The sequence below is a fragment of the Ovis canadensis genome, chromosome 13 (assembly GCF_042477335.2).
Source record: "Ovis canadensis isolate MfBH-ARS-UI-01 breed Bighorn chromosome 13, ARS-UI_OviCan_v2, whole genome shotgun sequence".
Lineage (NCBI taxonomy): Eukaryota > Metazoa > Chordata > Mammalia > Artiodactyla > Bovidae > Ovis > Ovis canadensis.
In genome coordinates this window covers 49,428,800-49,444,814 of record NC_091257.1, presented here as the reverse complement: position 1 = coordinate 49,444,814, position 16,015 = coordinate 49,428,800, and the positions used below count along the sequence as shown (strand labels likewise).

The window sequence follows — 16,015 nt, the reverse complement described above, 5'->3', positions numbered from 1 at the left end:
GACTGGGGATGAACCATAGCGGTTCCGTTGCTTGTCTGCTTTCAGGCTTCATTCACTCAGCCACTCATTCATGCATTCGTCTGATATTCACAGGTCCTTGTTTTAAGCTCGGGATGTGCCTAGAAGTGTCCAGGCGTTCTCCCTCAAGCTTACATAATCTTTTAGCCAGGAGACAATGATGGTTTTCAAGCAAGAAAAGTTTAATTGGCAGAAGAGAAGTCCCAAGGGAGATGGAATTAATAAGGGGCTTTCATGGGTGGATTCAGTGCTGGTGGCGGTAGTAGGGCGGGGAATAGGGGTTTGATCCAGACATTTCCTCAGTGGTCAGGGCCCACCTGGAGTCCAGTTTGAGAAAGCCTCAAGTATTGCATGTCATTGAGGATGTTGGCGAATCTCTGTGTTAGCTCTCCTATTTATAGCCAAGAAACGAATAAAGGAATGGGCAGTTTGACCTTGCGCACAGGCCTGTAGGCAGACTTTCAATCATGATTTGTTCCTGAAACTTTAGGCCAATTCTAAGCCTTGGGATTTCAGAAGGACCCATTACCTTCATCTTTTTTCTTAATGATTTTTAAATTCTTTTTATTTTTTAATTGGAGTACAGTTGCTTTACAATGTTGTCTCAGCTTCTGCTATATAACAAAGTGAACTAACCACATTTATATGTACATCCCCTCCCACTTGACCCTCCCGCCTGCCCCATCCCACCCCTCTAGGTCATCACAGAGCACCAAGCTGAGCTCCCTGTGCTTTGCAGCAGCTGCCCGCTAGCATCTGTTTTACACATAGCAGGGTATATACGTCAAGGATACTCTCATTTTGTCCCACCCTCTCCTTCCCCCATTGTGTGTTCTCTCCATCTGCATGTCTATTCCTGCCCTGCAGATAGGTTCATCAGTACCATTTTTCTAGATTCCATACTATATGCATAAATATATGATATTTGTTTTTCTTATTACCTTCATCTTTATTTCTACATAATTGTTTTAGTAATTATAGAATGCCTATTGTGGAAACTTTGAAAATGAGGGGAAAATATGGAGAGACTTACCTATGAGTTGGGAGATAATTCATGTTTGGGGCTCTGTATTGCCTTTCTGATAAGGTGTATTGCCTTTCTGATAAGGTAAGTTAACATATCATGAAAAACTTTCAGATCACCAGTGGAGTTTCAAACATGGTTTTCTTGTAATCTGTTTACCTGTTCTTCTCCATGTCTCTCTGTGTGAGCTGGTTCAAGTTTTGTACGTTTATAAACACAACTGTGGTAAACGTCCTTGTACTTGCTCACTGTAATTTCATTGAGTACATCTCCAGAAGTAGAGTTCCTGAGTCATTGTTTTATACACCCCCAAAGTTGCTGATAACATCCTTACCTTGTGCTTCTGCCACGAGTTAAGGGCCTGGGAAAGGGGGAGGAGGAATCAGAGTAATCAGTTGCTCGCTTTCTCTGTGACACTCACCCCCACCAGGCACACTGACTTCTGTCTTTGCCTTGGGTCTCAGCTATTCCCTAATTGCTCATGTCTGGAGTCAGCCCTGGTCTTGAGGAACATCTGTGGCACCAAAACCAGACCAGGAAATCATATGAGATAAGCAACCAGTAGCTGCCTTGCTCCCCATCTTGGGGTCAGATTGGTCTTTTTGCCAATTAAGGCAACATGGGCCCTCGGGCTGGGAGACACTATGACCTCAATCCAGGACGAGTTTAGGGCAGTGGTCCCTGTCGTTTTGTGCCCAGGCCAACGTAGGAGCTGTCCTGGGAAGAGTAAGAGAAGGTAGATTTCCAGTCTGGCACTGCCACACCATAAGCTGTGTGATCCTGAGAGAGTTGTCCAACATTTTGCAAAAAGAAGGGCAGCTGTGGGAGTGTAATTGGTGCAGCCACTATGAAGAACAGTATGGAGACTCCTCAGAAAACTAAAAATAGAGCTACTATATGATCCTGCCATCCCACTCCTGCACATACACCCAGACAAAACTATAATTCAAAAGGATACATGCACCCCCATGTTCATAACAGGACTATTCACAATAGCCAGGATATGGAAACAACCTAATGTCCACCAACAGATGAATGGATAAAGAAGAGGTTTACAGAGAAGATAGAGGTTTATAGGTAAGAGATGACATATATATACATATGATGGAATATGAACTCAGCCATGAGAAAGAATGAAATAATGCCATTTGCAGCAACATGGCTGGACCTAGAGATTATCATACCGAGTGAAGTAATTCCGAAAAAGAAAGACAAATACCATGTGATATCACTTATAGGTAGAATCTAAACTATGGCAGAAATGAACTTACCTGTGAAACAGACAGACTCACAGACATAAAGAAAGAACAGATTTGTGGTTACCAAGCAGTGGGGAAGAAAGGATTGGGAGTTTGGGGTTAGCAGATTCAAATGATTAGATATAGGATGGATAAACAACAAGCTTCTATATGGAACTATATTCAATATCCTGTAGCAAACCATAGTGGAAAAGAATATGAAAGTGAATATATATATACACATCAGTTCAGTCACTCAGTTATGTCTGACTCTTTGCGACCCCATGGACTGCAGCATACCAGGCCTCCCTGTTTACCACCAACTCCTGGGGCTTGTTCAAATTCATGCCCGTTGGGTCAGTGATGCCATCCAACCATCTCATCATCTGTCAGCACCTTCTCCTCCTGCCTTCAATCTTTCCCAGCATCAGGGTCTTTTCCAAGGAGTCAGTTCTTCACATCAGGGGGCCAAAGTATTGGACTTTCAGCTTCAGCATCAGTCCTTCCAAAGAATATTCAGGACTGACTTCCTTTAGGATCGTATGGTTTGATCTCCTTGCAGTCCAAGGGACTCTCAAGAGTCTTTTCAACAGCACAGTTCAAAAGCGTCAATTCTTTAGCACTGAGCTTCCTTTATTGTCCAACTCTCATATCCACACTTGACTACTGGAAAAACCATAGCTTTGACTAGATGTACCTTTGTTGGCAAAGTAATGTCTCTGCTTTTTAATATGCTGTCTAGGTTGGCCATAGCTTTTCTTCCAAGGAGCATCTTTTAATTTCATGGCTGCGGTCACCATCTGCAGTGATTTTGGAGCCCAAGAAAATAAAGTTTCTCACTTTTTCCATTGTTTCCCCATCTATTTACCATGTAGCGATAGGACCATGGCTTAGTGATGGGATGCCATGATCTTAGTTTCCTGAATGTTGGGCTTTAAGCCAACTTTTTCATTCTCCTCTTTTACTTTCATCAAGAGGCTCTCTAGTTCCTCTTCACTTTCTGCCATAAGGGTGGTGTCATCTGTATCTGAGGTTATTGATATTTCTCCCAGCAATCTTGATTCTAGTTTGTGCTTCATCCAGCCCAGCATTTTGCATGATGTACTCTGCATATAGGTTAAATAAGCAGGGATACAATATACAGCCTTGACGTACTATTTCCCAATTTGAAACCAGTCTATTGTTCCATGTCTGGTTCTAACTGTTGCTTCTTAACCTGCATACAGATTTCTCAGGAGGTAGGTAAGGTGGTCTGGTATTCCCATCTGTTGAAGAATTTTCCACAATCTGTTGTGATCCACACAGTCAAAGGCTTTGGTGTAGTCAATAAGGTAGAAGTTTCTCTGGAACTCTCTTGCTTTTTCAATGATCCAGTGGATGTTGGAAATTTGATCTCTGGTTCCTCTGCCTTTTCTAAATCCAGCTTGAACATCTGGAAATTCTTGGTTCACGTACTGTTGAAGCCTGGCTTAGAGAATTTTGAGCATTACTTTACTAGCATGTGAGATGAGTACAACTGTGTGGTAGTTTGAGCATCCTTTGGCATTGCCTTTCTTTGGGATTGGAATGAAAACTGACCTTTCCCAGTCCTCTGGCCACTGCTGAGTTTCCCAAATTTGCTGGCGTATTTGCTGGCAACCCTTTAACAGCATCGTCTTTTAGTATTTGAAAGAGCTCAACTGGAATTCCATCACCTCCACTAGCTTTGTTCATAGTGGTGCTTCCTAAGGCCCACTTGACTTCATATTCCAGGATGTCTGGCTCTAGGTGAGTGATCACACCATCATGATTATCTGGGTTGTGAAGATCTTTTTTGTACAGTTCTGTGTATTCTTGCCACCTCTTCTTAATATCTTCTGCTTCTGTTAGGTCCAGATCATTTCTGTCCTTTATCGAGCCCATCTTTGCATGAAATGTTCCCTTGGTATCTCTAATTTTCTTGAAGAGATCTCTAGACTTTCCCATTCTATTATTTTCCTCTATATCTTTGCACTGATCACTGAGGAAGGCTTTCTTATCTCTCCCTGCTATTCTTTGGAACTCTATATTCAAATGGGTATATCTCTCCTTTTCTCCTTTGCCTTTCACTTCTATTTAATAACAGCTATTTATAAGGCCTCCTCGGACAACCATTTTGCCTTTTTTCATTTCTTTTCCTTGGGGAGGTCTTGATACCTGCCTCCTATACAATGTCACAAAACTCCGTCGATAGTTCTTCAGGCACTCTATCAGATCTAACCCCTTGAATCTGTTTGTCACTTCTACTGTATAATCATAAGGGATTTAATTTATGTCTAATTATTGGAAAGGCAATGAAAAACAAACATGGCTACTTTCTATTGATATAAAATGTAGATTTCTTTGTAGTCTTGTTTTTCAAATACTTTTTTAAAAAAACATCTTGGCGCTCTTCCCACTTCAGCTCTTTCTTTTCTGTATTATTTGTTTATCTGGCGTGTTGGGTCTTAGTTGCAGCATATGGGATCTTTGTGGCATTGCATGGATCTTCCCTTGTGGTGCGCAGTTTCAGTAGTTGTGACACGTGGGCTAAGTTGCTCCATGGCTTGTGCGATCTTAGTTCTCCAACTGGGGATCAAACCCACATCCCCTGCCTTGCAGGGCAAATTCTTAACCACTGGGCTACCAGGGAAGTCCCCTTCATAGTCTTTTTTTGTTTGTTTCATGTGAATGTAGTATTTAAATAGGAAGTTAAATCGAGTGTGAATGGGGTGGATGGGGTACTTAAATAGTAGGTTAAATTGCATATCCATAGTTTAATAAAGACGTGTGTGTGTGTGTGTGTGTTTTGGCTATGAAGCTCTATTTAAATTTGTTTGCTTTGTTTCATGATTGTTGGGTGAGGCAAGTCATTGTAGGAGGATCCATGACCAACTTAAAGAGGATATCCACATTCTTTATTTTTGGCCACACACTGTGGCTTGTAGGATCTTAGTTCCCTAACCAGGGAGCAAACCCGGGTTTCATGACAATGAAAGCCTAAGTTCTAACCACTGAACGACCAGGGAATTCCCTCCAAATTCTTTTTATTCTGGGAATTCCCTGGCAGTTCAGTCCTTAGGACTCCATGTTCTTACTACAGTAGGCCCTGGTTTGATCCCTGGTGGGGAAATTAAGATCCCAGAAGCCAAGAGGCACAGCTTCCTGTCCCCAGATTCTTTTTATTCTGTACTGGAATTGTATTTTAAGATTTTTAACTAAAATTATCCCATCATAATAATTCAAAAGAAGCATTGAGAGTCCCTTAGGATGAGGATTCTGTAAGAAGAATAGTTTTCAGGAATGTAAATGTTATGTTTTATAAACTAAATTTTTGCAGAGGATTATTTATAAACACAAACTGTATTCCATCCTATCTAATTATTCACTTTGAGAATCAGTTGTTTCTACAATTTCCTCCACTTCCTCTTTTTCCAGCAGCTCCTCCACCTTCTGGTTCCTCATTAGCCATGGCCTAACAGTGAAGTTTCTGCTATAGTTACTCAGAGCAATTGTGTTGTTTTCTGCTGAGTTTTTTTAACCTGCTCTATTTGCTATTTCAACCTGACTTTGAGAGTTGAAGAAATCAGAAGGACAGAGAAAATGATAAATGTCACCACTGCCCCATAGAGAGCCCGTGTGCCTTCTGTGGCTGCACCCTGCTGAATTTGCCATATAAGTCTTCCTTATCAAGTTATGTTTGTAGTTTAGAAATCACTTAAATCAGGCTGGTTTGAAAACAGGATATAAAATCGATGCAAATCACTTTAGACTGGTATGCGAGCATGCATAGTTGCTCAGTCATGTCTGACTCTTTGGGACCCTATGACTGTAGCCTGCCAGGCTCCTCTGTCCATGGGATTCTCCAGGCAAGAATACTGGAGTGGGTTGCCATGTCTTCCTCCAAGGGATCTTCCCAACCTAGGGAGCCAACTCACATCTCCCATCTCTCCTGCACTGGCAGGTGGATTCTTTACCACTGAGCCATCTGGGAAACTCCTTTAAAATGGCATCTCTAGCCTTTAGAAAAAGAGTATTCCATTCTTTCCTATGACCATTCAGCAAACCTTCGTGGGCAGGCCTGCTATACAGCAAATAAATGTTCAGTAGTAAACAGAAGCTTCAATACCTTGGCCACCTGATGCGAAGAAAAGACCCTGATGCTGGGAAGGATTGAGGGCAGGAGGAGAAGGGGGCAACAGAGGATGAGATGGTTAGGATGGCCTTGTTGACTCAATGGACATGAGTTTGAACAAGCTCTGGAAGGTGGTGAAGGACAGGGAAGCCTGGTGTGCTGCAGTCTGTGGGGTCGCAAAGAGTTGATACGACTGAGTGACTGAACAGCAGCAAGAACAACTAAACAGACAAAGATGAACACTCAGGGGTCACTGCCTCCTAGAAGGGTGAAGGGGAGCAAATCATGATCTTGATCCTACCATCCCGGGGTCCTGCGACTCCATCGCTAACCAAGTGTGTACCCAGGGCAAGTTACTTCTCTAGCCCTTTTTTCCTCTTGTATAGGAGATTATTTTACCTATCAAATTGTCAGTGTCTATTGCAGATTTTTCTTGGAGTTGCGTTACCTTAATTGACCCCACCAGCTACGGATTGTAGTTAAAAATAAACAGCAGACTCCAGGGTTCTGCATTCCGCCTATAAAGAGCTTAGAAGTTACCAACTTCATCCCAGCAAGTGAAAAAGTGAACAGACTGAGAAATCAATCATTCTTCTTGGGTCCACAAAGAGGGGAGGAGTAAACCACCACCCCTAAGATCGTAGACACAGACAGGCCAATGCAGGGAGATGTGTCTTAAGGGAGCAGAGACAAGCAAAGCAATGGAGCAGAGGTAATCTCTTCAACCAATGGTGTTGGGACAATTGGACAGCCACATGTGGAAAAAAAAAAAAAAGAATTTAGACACAGACTTTATATCCAGCATAAAAATTAATTCAAAATGGATCATGAATATAAATGTGAAACACAAAACTTTAACTCCCAGAAGATTACATAGAAAACCTTGATGACCTTAGGTATGTGATGCATTGTTAAATACAGCACCAAAGACACATTCCATGAAATAAATCGTTGACCTGCTCAGTTCAGTTCATTTCAGTTGCTCACTTGTATCTGACTCTTTGCAACCCCGTGGACTGCAGCACTCCAGGCCTCCCTGACCATCGCCACCTCCTGGAGTTTACTCAAACTTGAGTCCATTGAGTCAGTGATGCCATCCAACCATCTCATCCTCCATCCTCTTCTCCTCCTGCCTTCAATCTTTCCCAGCATCAGGGTCTTTACCAATGAGTCAGTTCTTCACACTAGGTGGCCAAAGTATTGGAGTTTCAGCTTCAGCATCAGTCCTTCCAATGAATATTTAGGACTGATTTCCTTTAGGATCAACTGGTTGAATCTCCTTGCAGTCCAAGGGACTCTCAAGGGTCTTCTCCAACACTACAGTTCAAAAGCATCAATTCTTCCATGCTCAGCTTTCTTTATAGTCCAACTTTCACATCCATACATGGGTACTGGAAAAACCATAGCTTTGACTAGACAGGCCTTTGTTGGCAAAGTAATGCTTCTAATATGCTCTCTAGGTTGATCATACTTTTGGTCAACTTTAGTTGACATACTAAACTTCATTAAAATGAAGCACTTGGTTCTGTGAAAGACAACATCAAGAGAGCTAGAAAAACCACCCACTGGGATAAGGTATATGCAAAAGACATATCTGATCAAGGACTGTTATCTGAAATATACCAACAACTTTTAAAACTCAACAGAAAACAAACAACTGAATCAAATTTGGGCCGAAGACCTAAACATACACCTTATTGAGGAAGAGATACAGATGGCCAGTAGGCACATGAAAATATCCTCCCATCATATGTCATCAGAGAAATGGAAATTAAAACAAGATGCCACGACCTACCTATCAGAATGGCCAAAATCCAGAGTCCTGATACCACCCTGTACTGAACTCGCAGTAATTACTGGTGGGAATGAAAAATGGTCCAGCCACTTTGGAAGACAGTTTAGCGGTTTCTTACAAAGCTAATCATACTCTTTACCATATAATCTAGCAATCACATTCTTTGGTGTTTACTCAAAGGAGCTGAAAATGTATAGCCTTCAGAAAAACCTACAATGAATGTTTAGAGCAGCTTTGTTCCTAATTGCCAAGACTTGGAAGCAACCAAGATGTCTTGCAGTAACTGGATGGTTACATAAATTGTGCTATATCCAGACAATAGAATATTATTAGGCACTAAAAATAAATGAGCTATCAAGCCATGAAAAGACATGGAGCATCCATAAATGCATGTATGTGCCAAGTTGTTTCAATTGTGTCCGACTCTGTGCGACCCCATGGACTGTAGCCCACCAGGCTCTTGTGTCCATGGGATTCTCCAGGCAAGAACACTGGAGTAGGTTGCCATGCCCTCCTCCAGGGGATGTTCCTGACTCAGGGATGGAACCCACATCTCTTATATCTCTTGCATTGACAGACAGGTTCTTTACCACTAGCGCCCCCTGGGAAGACCCCTTAAATGCATACTGTGTACTAAGCAAAAGAAGCCAATCTGAAAAGACCCCATACTGCATGATTCCGACTATATGACATTCTGGAAAAGGCAAAACTACAAAGATACAAAAACATCAGCGTTTGCCGAGGAAGGGGAGGGGGGAGGAGATAAACAAGCTGAGCACAGAGGCTTTTGAGGGCCAAAGTACTCTGTATGATAGTAGAATGATGGATACATGTCGAGGTATATTCACAACCACAGAATGGACAGTACCAAGCGTGAACTCAGAGGGTAAACTCTGGTGGTTATGATGAATCATAGGTTCAATCGTAGGTTCGTCCTTGGTAACTAACAAATGTAGCATCTGGCGGGGGATATTGTTGGTGAGGGATGCTGATGGCATGGGAGGCTGTGTGTGGGTGGGGGCAGGGAGTACATGAGAACTCTGTACCTTCTCTCAATTTTGTAGTAAACCTAAACCTGTTGGAAAAAAATGTCTTTAAAAAAGTAAGATAAACAGGGTGAGTAGAAAAAGTAGTAGTATACTTAGGAGCTTCTGTCTCAAATTAAAATTTTTGAACCTCTAGTAATATCTGCCTTTTCTGTTCCCACAGTTTCACTCATATGTTGTTCATCAACCTTAACTCTTAACTCGGGGGTTTTGGCTCCCTGTTCGGTCAAGTATTTCATTGAACTTAGCCAAAGCCAGACTCGGAGCAGCCTGGGAATAGTTCAGAGGCTCTCCTTCATCCCAGTACACGGAGCATCTCTGGATGGCTTAGGGTTTGTTTGTTTGTTTGTTTGCTTTTAGGGAAGGGAGGAGCTGTCCTGCCTCTCCTGACGGTGGTTAGGTTTACAACATCGTCTCCTTAGCCGACGCAGGAGCTGTGGTTCGGCCATGACTCGGAAGTGTAACCTCATAAATGTCCCATCACTGGAATCCAGTCTATTTCAGCATCCACAGGCCTAATTTCTGCTTGTAATCTGATTACGGGGTCTGAGCTCTTCCAGCCTGCAGTGTCTCGCTTTGCGTTTACTCTGCTCTCAAGGACATCAGTGCCTGACTGCCTTGCGCTGTGAAAAGCTCAACCCAGTTTTGCTCAGACGGGCCGCAGGCTGTGGCTGCTTGAGAATTAGCTGTAGAGCAGGCTCTGTCCCCGAACTTGATGTGTGCAGCCATGTTCAGAAGTCCAGGGATTCCCAGCTACCTGGGCACTTTCAAGTTCTCTGAGAAACAAGGTAAGGAGAGAGAAATGGAAAATGCCCTCAAGTGTCTATTTAATAGAATCATGAATGTCTTGCATCTTCCATTTTACCTTGGATGCCCCGTTATACTGTTCTGTGGTTTTCTCAAAGGATGCTTTAAATATCTCATTGACTTTATAAATTAGCATATCTGGGGATCGCTGAGAAAGGTGGCTTTTTTTCTGTTGTACGTTAAAGAAATTGCTAAACCACTAGAGCCTTTATGAAGGAAGCATTGCAGATTACATCAGAATGCTCAAACTTTGGATTAAGTTCTGGATGTGCTGTTCTTTAACTGAAATATTTTTCTAAACCAAATGTTATATCTACTAAATTTTTTCCAGTAGGCAGTGGTGTGTGTTTGCCTTTTTATGAAATCTTCATGGGAGGCTGTTTGGAACAAAAATGTTGTCTTCTTAGTGGCTTCCTTTTGAGCCCCCAGGATAAGATGTGCTTTCAATTTAACTACTGAAGTGGCATCTCAGATTAGGTTCACAGATTGAACTAAAAAGAAATCTGTAGGTTATCTTGAATATCATATTGGAAATTTGGCCATTGTCTGTGAAAGTATTTTCCAATCCAAATGCACGATTGGGAAGAGATTTGAACAACTGAGGCATCAGATTTAGGAATTTGCTTCTGCAATATATGATTGCTTTTTGAACCAAGTTCTCTTTTTCTAAGCACATAACAAGGATATTTGTGTAATTAGCCAAAAAGCCTAGATGTTTAATTGGCATTATACCTTTGTATTGTGTTTCTCTAGTTGGTCCGAATTTCCAAATTCCAGGATTCGGAATGTATGTGATAAGTAATGACATGTCAGCAGCTGGTATATCTTGTACCTCCTTTTCCTCAAACTTCTGCCCCTAAATATTAAGCAGTTAAAGGCTCTTCCATAGGGGAAGAAATTTCTGTAAGTGGTCTAATTGTGGTTTTCTGGGTGGACAAACAGTTGCTATGCCACAAGCTGTAAAACAGATTACTTACCCAAAGCCGGTTATAAATTTGCCTGTGCCTGGTTTTCATTAACCAGTTCACTCGGATGTGTGTTTTTGCTGGATGCGATTGTTACCAGCTGTCTTTATGTAATATATGTCTTGTCTTCAAAAATAAATAAGTGGCAAATTTGAGGTGTCATTATCATTTAGATTTTAATGAAGGCAATAAAAACACAGCTGAAGTGTCCCTTCCACTGTTCACCAACCCCTCATGCACCCCAACTCCTGCTGTGCCTTCTTTAAAAGCATCAAATATACCAGGCAGTGATGATTTTAAACCTTGCTGGTTACCTGGATCAAAATTGTTTAATTTTTTTCCCCTTTTTTGCCCCTGAGGATAATAGCTATGTTTTTCAGTATTTAATTGCTTTGGAGTTATTCTTGTAACCATAGAGAATTTGAATGGTAGCATTGAACTATGTCAGAATTTTTTGTTAACCCATGAAGTATCTTGGCTACTATTAACCAATTCCTAAGTAAAATGCATGTGGTGGGGTTTGATGCTTAAAGGTGTCTGTATTTTCTGTATTCATATTTCTTGTTCACAGTTTCCTTTTTCTTACATGGTCTTAAAGGGAGCATGAAGATTTTTTTTCCCACTGGAGTTTTGTTTTTTTTAAGTTACTGTGTGGGTATTTCATTCTTACATTATTTCTTTCCCCTTAGATTTGAACAAGAAAAACTTAAGCCTCGTTGGATTCCCGTGTCAAAGAAAAGTTCCAAGGTAAAGAAGTCTTTGTTCAAGAAATCTTAAGTTTCGAAGATTTGTAGGAGCTTTAGAAATTATTCTCCTAAATTTCTAATCCTTGAGTTTTAAATGTTTTAAAACAAATATTTTCTCTCCAGAGTTTAACTTATTAAAACATGTGAAGCAGGCTGACTTAGCAGTACACTCAGCCAGGAAAGATTCTTTTTGTATTGGCACTAGTGGTAAAGAATCCGCCTGCCAAAGTGGGAGACAGAAGAGGTATGGGTTCGATCCCTGGGTCAGTAAGATCCCCTGATGTGGGAAATGGCAACCCACTCCAGTATTCTTGCCTGGAGAATTCCATGGACAGAGGAGCCTGGCAGACTACAGTCCAGGTCTACAAAGAGCCAGACTGAACACACACTTGAGAACTATTTGCAAAATGGCCTATTGGTGTCTCTGTAATTGCAAACTTGTAAAGGGCTTTTCTTTACAAGTTCTTTTCTTTCTCATATCTGCCTCTAAGGATATGATACCCTTTTTGCAATCTATCCTTTGAGTAAGGGAGCTTTTGGCTTGTTGTTATTGTTCTTTTTTTTTTTTAAATTGAAGTATAGTTAATTTACAGTGTTGTACCAGTCTCTGCTGTACAGCACAGTGAATCAGTTATCCACACATATGCTTTTGGTTTTTTAAGAAAGGGTCTAGTCTTGTTCTTCCTCCCTCTGTCTCTTCCTTCTGACCTATTCTTCTCCCCTTACTTCTCTCCCTCCACCCATCCACCCACTCACCTGTCCAGGTAAGTTCAAGTTGCCTGGTCTCTTAACCTTTCTGCCCTTCCATTCCATTGGCTGCAGGATATTATGGGTACCTATTTGATGTACCCGATATGCTAAAACTCCATGGTACATACATCACTGAGGTGAGATAATAGAAAAATTAAACTTTATGCCTAATAAGGTAGCTATATTTCAGATGTAGCCTCATAGATGGCTGTCCCTAACAGATTTTGAGATTTTCAAATGGAGACATAAAATGATGGTCTCTGAACACACAGAGATGTGGATTTCAGTATCCACATTATTACGCGGGAATAAAGGGATTCTTTACCACTAGTGGATTCTTTACCACCATCCGCAGGCAGATTCTTTACCACTAGTGCCAATACAAAAAGAATCTTTGCTGGCTGAGTGCACTGCTAAGTCAGCCTGCTTTTAATAAAGTTCCCCAACCCAGATCTACCCTTCATTCCACTTAGATGCTTTTGTTCCTAATGTATGACATAAGGCATTGTTTCTTTACTTTAAAAGTTTGCATCTCAAAACATTGGGATAAGCTGTTGTGTCACCAGTGCCTAGCCAAGCAAGCCTGGCTCTGCGTTTGAGAATGTTAGATTTGACCTTGTGAACACACTGATGGGATAAACTCTGATGAATCTCATCCACATCTTATCACTAGTATAAGGTAAACTACAGCAGTGAGGAGGCATGGTCATTAGTAAGGGTGTCTTATTTGACTCATGAAACCTTACTCTTCTGGTACTTGATCCAATCTCCCTTATTTCTCATCTTTGCTTTCTTTTTAATAGAAGCTAAGACTTGTGTCTTAATTTGTTCACTCTCATAGACTGGGTGGCTTATAAAATTTATTTTATAAGTGGCTAGAAAGTATTTCTCACACCTGGAGGCTGGAAGTCTGAGGTCAGGGTGCACTGTTATGGGGTGATGACCCTCCTCCAGGTTGCCCACTGCCCTATGTCTTGCATCCTCTCTTGTGGGATTGGGCACCGATCTCATTCACGAGGGCTCCACTCTCATGACCGAATCACTTTCCAGAAGCCCCACCTCCTAATATCTTCACCCTTGGGGGTCAGGATTTCAACCTATGAATTCCGGGAAACACAAACATTCAGATCATGGCCACTTTGTTTCGAATACATCACTAGCAGGTTGGTTTAGCTGTTGTCGACTTAATACGTGACTAAGAGCAGGGACTCGATGGACATGAGTTTGGGTAAACTCCGGGAGTTGGTGATGGACAGGGAGGCCTGGCATGCTGCGATTCATGGAGTCACAAAGAGTTGGACACAGCTGAGCAACTGAACTGAACGGGGGGTTGGGGCTGGGGGAGAGGAGACAGACAAGCGCTGCTTTTTGAAGGGAAAGTATGAAGTATGAGCTCAGGTCAGTCAGTTTAGGGAGAGAGACTCAGAGGGACATAGCGGTTCCGAAACAGTGGTGGTATTTCATGTGCACCTATTAAAACAGTGGCCCCCAGGCTCTGGTCCCAAATGTAAAATGGGCTGGAAGTACGAGAACCTGCCTCCTTCAAAGAAATCTAGTTACCCAGACACCAGACGTGGGAACGTGAGGTTACGGATTACATCTCCCTTATCTTTTTTTTTCTGGACTTGTGGGATCTTAGTTCCCTGACCAGGGATCAAACCCATGTCCCCTGCATTGGGAGCATGAAGTCTTAACCACTGGACCACCAGGGATGTTCCTTTCCATGTCTTGTAACTAAACTTCAGTAGCAGAGTTAAGTTGTTGGGAAGCCCTTCACTGTGTGGAACAGAATATTTATTAGGACATCCCATTTTTAAAAAAAGATAGAAGGTAATAACCACAGGATAGCCTGCTCTCACTTTAACAAAATGTCCTTTTATTGTCTTACTGGGCATTTAAGTAGGTTAATGGGACATGTTAAAAAAAATTATCATGGAAGCATGAAGGGCAATCTTTTCTTGGATCACTGAAGTAGAGGAAAGAGCTAGAAGTATGAAAGAATTAGTCATGAAGAAGGGAGCTCCATTTCAGAGGAAACAAAAAGCATATTAAAGGTGTTTCTTCATATTGTTGTTGTTGTTGAATTACTAAGTCATGTCCAACTCTTTGTGACCCCATGGACTATAGCCCTCCAGGCTCCTCTGTCCATGGAATTTCCCAGGCAAGAATACTGGTGCGGGTTGCCACTTCTCCAGGGGATCTTCCCCACCCAGGGATCAAACCCATGTCTCCTGCATTGACAAGCAGATTCTTTACAACTAAGCCACCAGGAAAGCACCATTTATTCATATTAGAAGCTATTAAAATTTTAATTCCCCAAAATGAAGACTGTTGCATATACTTTAGTTATATATGGAGAGACAGTTTCATGGTGAAATAGAGGATCCCACCTTTTACTGGAGCTGTGGGAACCCACCAAGGCCCAGAGAGGTGGTCTGGGCAGAGACCCCCTGACCCCCATGTAGGTGATCATGAGGAGGGACATAGTCCGGCATCCAGGGCTCGGGCTCCCCCAGCGATGCTGCTCTGGGTGCCTCTGATTCAGAGAATGAAAAGAGAGTGATGCTGGGGCTGTGGGGGAGGACATTTGTAAGTGTCTAACCAGCCATTCCGAGAAGGCAATGGCACCCCACTCCAGTACTTTCACCTGGTAGGCTGCAGTCCACGGGGTTGCTAGAGTTGGACACGACTGAGCGACTTCACTTTCACTTTTCACTTTCATGCATTGGAGAAGGAAATGGCAACCCGCTCCTGTGTTCTTGCCTGGAGAATCCCAGGGACGGGGAAGCCTGGTGGGCTGCTGCCTATGGGGTCGCACAGAGTCGGACATGACTGAAGCGACTTAGCAGCAACCAGCCTTTAGATGAGCACATGAGTTACTTGTTCGTGAATGGTCCAGATCGCTTCACCAGTGTGTCCTGCCTGCATTTTCACTGCTGACTGGTGCCGCCAGGTGTCAGAAGTCCAGGATAGAGGCGTGACTTTCCTCAAAGTCTGGTTTCACATTGATTTGGGGAAACTTGCATCGGTCACAGCTCTTGTGACAATCGTAAGTCAGAGTCCTTGGTTCCAGCCCATCTTCCTTATTCTTCCTATGGCCCATCTACTTCCTCATTGGTTAGTAGTCACTGGTTACTAGACATTGGTGGTTAGTAGTCATCTTTGGTTAGTAGTCATTGGTTAGCAGTCAGAGGTTAGTAGTTACTTGGAGGAAATTGGAGAGAGAGGTATTAACAGCAAGAAAGAAGTATAAAGGCAGCCATGTGGATTCCAGTAAGAAAATTTTACCTTGAGGTTGGAGACCTGAAAAATAGACTACTTTATAAGCATGCAGACACACACATATTTTCACACATACGGGCAAGGTGGGCGAAGGTAATGAGGAGCGATGTTTTCCCAATTATGCGTTATTTTAAAGAGAAGAGAAGGAGAGGAAGGAAGGGAGGAAGCGTTATCACATACACGCCCTTCTAATGAGTCTCAGTATTTGTCAT

At 42.3% G+C, this 16,015-nt stretch overlaps 1 protein-coding gene across 19 annotated transcripts in view; it reads left to right on the top strand.

Annotated features, from left to right (window-relative positions):
- The window catches only part of SVIL (supervillin), a 258,674-nt gene that overhangs the window by 134,968 nt on the left and 107,691 nt on the right, over positions 1–16,015 (top strand). For all 19 annotated transcript variants that reach the window (XM_069547648.1, XM_069547643.1, XM_069547647.1 and 16 more), the window contains one exon: positions 11,715–11,772. The gene's annotated coding sequence lies outside the window, so the exon portion shown is untranslated. The remainder of the gene's footprint in view (positions 1–11,714; positions 11,773–16,015) is intronic.